Source organism: Nomascus leucogenys, chromosome 20 (assembly GCF_006542625.1).
Source record: "Nomascus leucogenys isolate Asia chromosome 20, Asia_NLE_v1, whole genome shotgun sequence".
Taxonomy (NCBI): domain Eukaryota; kingdom Metazoa; phylum Chordata; class Mammalia; order Primates; family Hylobatidae; genus Nomascus; species Nomascus leucogenys.
In genome coordinates this window covers 15758625-15765123 of record NC_044400.1, presented here as the reverse complement: position 1 = coordinate 15765123, position 6499 = coordinate 15758625, and positions in this window count along the sequence as shown.

Sequence of the window (6499 nt, the reverse complement as noted above, 5' to 3'; positions counted from 1 at the left end):
AAAGTCAGGGTGCCAAGCTGGTCTCTGACAAAAAACAAAAACTCCCAGTGTCTGAAATAAGCTCAAGACATTCAAAGATGGGTCAATTCCTTATGGCTTTTTTTTTTGAGATGGAGTCTTTCTCTGTCGCCCAGGCTGGAGTGCAGTGGTGCGATCTCGGTTCACTGCAACCTCCACCTCCTGGGGTTCAAGCGATTCTCCTGCCTCAGCCTCCAGAGTAGCTGGGACTACAGGCACGCACAACCATGCCTGGCTAATTTTTGTATTTTTAGTAGAGACGGGGTTTCACTATGTTGGTCAGGCTGGTCTCAAACTCCTGACCTCATGATTTGCCCACCTTGGCCTCCTAAAGTGCTGGGATTACAGGTGTGAGCCACCACACCCAGCCTTTATGGCTTCTTTTAAGGGGTGAAGGGGGGCAGAGACTGTGTATTCCTGTGACGAGATCACTCAGAGCCACCCTGTAGATGTGGAATTCCAGGCTAACTGAATGGAGCAACTGGCTCAAGTAGGTACGTTTTATGCTCTGATGTCCTTTGGGGCTGTGCTGCCTAATCAATTCACCCTGTCCTCCTGCTTTGGGAACAAGGTGGTGGTGGAAGAAGAGGGGCTGCCCCATGCTGGGCTGGTTGGGTTGGTTGGGTTGGATCTCTGATTAAATGGGAGGTGTCAGAATTTGGATTCCTCAGAGGTCTGAGCTAGAGCATGGATGTTGCAGATTCAGGTTGCAGATCTCATGAGAAGTAAAGCAAGTTATGTTAAACACCAATAGAGTCAGCTCATGTTCAAAGTTGGATCCAAGAGTAAATGCCAAATGCATAGCACCAGAAATAGGCCTGAGAGTTGAAGTTCAGGGTCACAAAGACAAGACTTGGAGGATTAGCAATCAGGCAGGGAACAAAGAGAGAGCAAGAGAGACAATGAGAATGTGTGTGTATGTGTGCATGTGTGTGCACACGTAATATTCGTGTGTGTTAGCACATGTTTAGTTAGGTCGATCATGGTGCATATATGTGTATGTAGGGTTTGTGTGTATAGAGCATGCCAGGTGTGTGTATGTGTTTGAGGCCAGTGTGTAGAATATGAATTTATGTGGTGGGCCCCTAAGCATTTGTCTGGACTTTGGTGTGTGAATTTAGAGGCTGGCAGCTGTGTGATGATGTTTGGGTTGTGGGTTGGGCTGACTGTGAACATGTACCTCACATATGGTCGAAGCCAACTGTAGATAAGTACCTTGCCTTCTCAGGGTTGCTGTTCCTTAAAGGGCTATTTGGAATTGAGATCCAGGGTTGCATTTAGACCTTTCAAAGGTGCTAAAATTAATGGAGCAGTGAAATATATTGAGAGAGGTAAAGAGAATTACTGGGACCTTAATAATAAATGCAGGCTGACCATTCTCAGGGAAAATTTCTCCCTCAAACCTCTGACTTTCTAGTTTCTAATTCTAGCTTCTGAGTTCAGATGGCTTCGAAAGACTAAATTCAAAGGCAACTCAGCGGTTTGCACTGCATCTTCAACTGTCAGCAACTCTGGAATGCACTAGGAAGGGAGGGTGGAGAATCAGGGTCACTTTACAGTTATGAGGGCCCTGTGAAGCTAAAGGTGAGGTCTGGGCTGGGGGTGAGGGTCGCTGAGCTCTGGAGTGGGCTCTGCTGGGTGACCGTGGACAGGTAGGTGTTGCTGGTCTTCAGCATCTCATCCACAAACCAGAGTGTTGTTGGGGTGGGTTCCCCAAGACCCTTTTAGCGTGGCAGTGTTGGGATTGCAGGCTGGCAGCTGCCTGTGGTTTCAGACAAGGGGGAGGATTCCCAGAAGCATCTGTGCTCCTTTTCTACCACTTTGAAAAGTTTTGAAATGTGGTTTCTGGAAAAATGACCAAGTGCTCCTGATGGACAAGGTCCTATACTTTTTAGGCAACTGATACATGTTCACAAAATTAATAATTTTCCATAAAGGTATGTGTTTTCAGATGTTTGGGGCTGGGTTAAAAGACATCATAGAATGCACTGGCGTCTTCCAGACACTTCTCAACCCTGCATTGAAAGCTATTCGCAACATCCCATGAGGCAGGTACTATTAATGTTATCCTTCCTTTCCCAAATGAGACAGAGGCGCTGCAAGGTTAAGCTATGGAGGCCTGCCTGCTTCACCCAGTGCTAGTTTCTCTTCTCTTGGATTCCCAAGGTCTTGGTTACAGAAGATCTCCTTCTTGATCTAAGGATATGCTGATGTGAAAATACATTGTGTTTTGAGGGAGAAGCAAATTCTCAACAGATTCCAGGTAATGACAAAGTCCTGTCCCTCCACCCTGCAGGAAAAGCCCTAGGGATGAAGTGGCTCTGACATCCAAACTGTGGAGCCAGCTTCCTGGTGGCAGGGAGAGCTTGGATGTGGGGCAAGGCCAGTGAAACTTTGATTCAGTGAAACCTTTGGTTTCAGGGCTTCCTAGTGATATTAGCACAGTGGTCTCAGGTTCCGATGATAAGAGGATTTCATCTCTCCATGGAAGACCCTTTCACACATTTATTCATATGTTATTAAGCATAATGTTTGGAGACGTTTTCTGTTAAAAAATAATCCTCAAGTCCATGGAAAGGAAAAGAATCAGCACCCCTCCTAACCCCCTTTCCAAATCTTCCTCCCCTGCAGCCTAGCTATAGTTTTGTGCCCAGAGACTGACAGAGGTGTCTTGCTCCAACCGCTGCTCTTTGTTTTTCCCTCCACACAAGTTAATTTTCCCAGGGTCATGCAGTGACAGTTCACTATGGACACAGCATTTTCCTGCAAGATATTTTCTGAAACCACCAACAGCCTTTTGGTTTTCAGGATTCTTATTTAAAGAAATTTGCATTAATAGCTCGTTGGGCCCCCTCATTTACATGCATGTTTGAAAGGGCAGGAGCTTGGGGAATGCAATGAAAAAAACAAAACATGAATGCCCAGGCATTGCACGCTCTGCAGAGATGCCCAAGACTATTAAAAAGTAGAAATTTAACTTCCAGTTACCTCAATGTGTTCATATGGAGTTATGGAGGACGGGAAAAGAATAAACACTGTTAATTTTTTCTTACCTTTGCAACTATGATAGCGAATGTTAACATTTGGCTTCCCAAAAGAGAATAAAATTTTTTGGGTGATGTTTTTTGTTCTGGGGGTGGGGAAAACTTTGGGCATTAATTAAGATGCATTAAGGAATTAAATAAAATGTGTTCTAAGGAGCCAAAAATGTTTTGCAGCTAGTGCCGGATCTGATTTGGCCAGAACCCTGCAGGCAAGATTTCTGAGTTTACGATTCTGAAAAGATGGGCCTGTGAGTCAAAATGCAATTTCTTTTTAGCCAATGATGTTTTATATTATTTAGGAAGCAAGCTGGATTGATGACATTTGGAAGTCCTGTTGAGACAGGAATATGAGTGTGTTTTGTCTTCCATGTAGTGGATCCTCCTGGGGTAATTACGGAATAAGAATAACTCATTCCAAGTTTTAAAATAAAAAGACAGAGCAAAGAATCATGTAGTCATATTTTTAAAAGAATATGAGAAATAAGATGGAAATATAAATTTTAGTGTCCTGAAGATTTCTTTAGATTTGTTGAATCTGACTTAATTGATGTCCATGGACCCTCCGTCCCCCAAGGAGTACCTATTTAGAATTCAAAGGGCACATGAACTTGAATAGGAAAAAATAATTACATCTCTAATTGAAAATTGGCATGTCCTTTAATTATGAAGTTAGGTGACAAGCCACAGTAACATTAGCAAACCTAGAATGTTGCCACCAACAAAAACCACAGCTATTTCCATAGCACATTGAAATTATTACAGATATCTCAAACTATTACTGGCTTCAGTACTTCAAAGTTCTGACACTTACTGGGCCAGCCCCTAGGTATTTTTAGAAGTACTTTAATATATAGTGATATCTGTCATTGCTACACATCCCTATATCAAAACTTTGTTTTCTAATACTATTTTGATAACTATCTTTCAGTGTAGTTGGTTTCCTTTATAATCCTGGGTGTTTTATTTCAAGCATTGAAAAGCATTACCATGAGAAGTTCAGAGATTCCAGAATGCCAGAGGACACAAAACATGGAAGAATCTAAAGCTTAATCCCTTCTCTAAAGTTAGTGAGACTGGTGGGGCAGTAGGGGTGAGGGGACCTGTGGGGGAAAGGATGGAGGTGGAGAGAGGAGTGGGGAGGAGGGAGGAGGGACACAGGAGCCAACCCAACCTGACCCACACATTGCCTCACTGAGTGATCTGGGATGACCAGCTCTCTCTGAGGCTGCATGTGCTGATGTTAATTGTGACAATAATCTCGTTATTTCTAGGAGGCTCAACTACATCCTACCCATGTAAATTTCTCAAAATATCAAATTATTTTTCTTGCTAAGCTGAAGGCTGTTGGAAATGTACAGTAACTCCCAACTATATGTCCAGTCTAATAAAACATAAAATTACCTTAGAGCAGGGGTCCCCAACCCCTGGGCTATGGATGGGTAATGGCCTGTTAGGAACTGGGCCACACAGCAGGAGGTGAGTGGTAGGTGAGCGAGCAAAGCTTCATCTGTATTTACAGCTGTTCCCCGTGGCTCACATTACTGCCTGAGGCCAGCCTCCTGTCAAATCAGTGGCAGCATCAGATTCTCATATGAGCACAAACCTTGTTGTGAACTGTGCATGTGAGGGTTCCAGATTGTGCACTCCTTATGAGAATCTAATGCCTGATGATCTGTCACTGTCTCCCATTACCCCCAAATGGGACTGTCTTGTTGCAGGAAAACAAGCTCAGGGCTTCCACTGATTCTACATTATGGTGAGTTGTATAATTATTTCATTATACATTATAATGTAATAACAATAGAAATCAAGTGCACAATAAATGTAATGCACTTGAGAATCATCTCCAAACCAACTCCCCTCCCCAGGTCCAAGGAAAAATTGTCTTCCATGAAACCGGTCCCTGGTGCCAAAAAGGTTGGGGACTGCTGCCTTAGAGGCCTGTAAATTATTAAGACATGAACTGAAAACTACTGTATTGTGTGTTGAGAAGGAACAGAAGCTGTCTTCCTTCCTTGAATCTATATTTGGACTCTCTGCACTCACTCGCCTACTAGAATCCTCCTCCTTTGTTGCTGGTAACTTGAACCATCCAGGTCGGTGGTTCTCAAAGTGCGATCTCTGGACCAGCACATAAGCATCACCTGGGAGCTTGTCATAAATGCACATTCTCCAGCCCAGCCCCAGGCATAGTAGGAATCAGAAGCAATGGGGGTGGGCCTCTTTGCTAATTACCTACTTTCTCTGGGTGACCCCTGATAATCATAGGTTTTGAACCACATGGCCCTTAGTTTGGCTTCTGTACCATCCAACTTTTTGGAATCTACCTTCAGGACTGAAAAATCTCACTTTTCAGTGTTCTTTATCACAGCTACAGGTAAAAGTGACTCTTAGCTGGATTACAAGAGTGGAAGGGGAAGCCTGGGGGTAGGGGTGATGTGCTTAGTGAGCAACTCATTCCCAGTTCCTTCAGCTTCCCTTTGCCTTGGGGCTCCTTTGCTCTTGGTGTTCGCCACCTCTGCCCTGCTCCAGCCCATCTCTAAACGGCCTTCTGTTTGACACATGAAATTGGCCACAGTGGAAGTATTTACACCATGGAAATAGCAAATGTTATACATTAAGATATTTTTTGTTTGTTTCTAGAGAATCAGTTTATGAGCCCACTTCTGAATGAATATATTTAAAACAACATTGGCACTTGCTAGTTTCTATGAACTAAGGAATGTCACTTCACCTCTTAGGTATCAAAAATTCAGAAGACATAGAAAGTCTAGGTAAGAGAATGGAAGTCATCCATAATTCTACCACTCAAAGATAACTTTGATTAATGTTTTGATGAATTTCTCATCTTCCATGCTGTATTAGTCAGAGTTCTTCAAAGAGACAAAATGAATGGGATAGATATCTATATATTGATATAAATATAAATTAGATATAAATATAAATATATGAGAGAGGATTTATTAGAAGAATTGGCCCGCAAGATTATGGAGGCTGAGACGTCCCACAACAGGCTGTCTGCAATTTGGAGACCTGGCTCACGGTTCAGTTTGAATCTGAAAGCCTCAGAACCAGGGAAGCTGTTGGTATGACTCACAGTCGGAGCACAAAGGCCTGACAACCTGGAAGGCCACTGGTTTAAGTCCTGGAGTCCAAAGGCTGGAGAACCTGGAGTTCTGATGTCTGAGGACAGGTAAAAAAAGAGCATCCCAGCTCCAGGAGAGAGAGGAAAGACGCTTTCTCTGCCTTTTATGTTCTCTCCAGGTTCCCAGGTGATTAGATGGGGCCCACCCACACTGAGGGCAGATCTTCCCCATGCAGTCCGACTCACAGGCCAATCTCCTCTTGAAAGACCTCCCACAGATACACCCAGAAGGCATGCTTTACCACTTCTCTAGGCATTCCTTCATTCAGTCAAGTAGACACTTAAAGTTAAC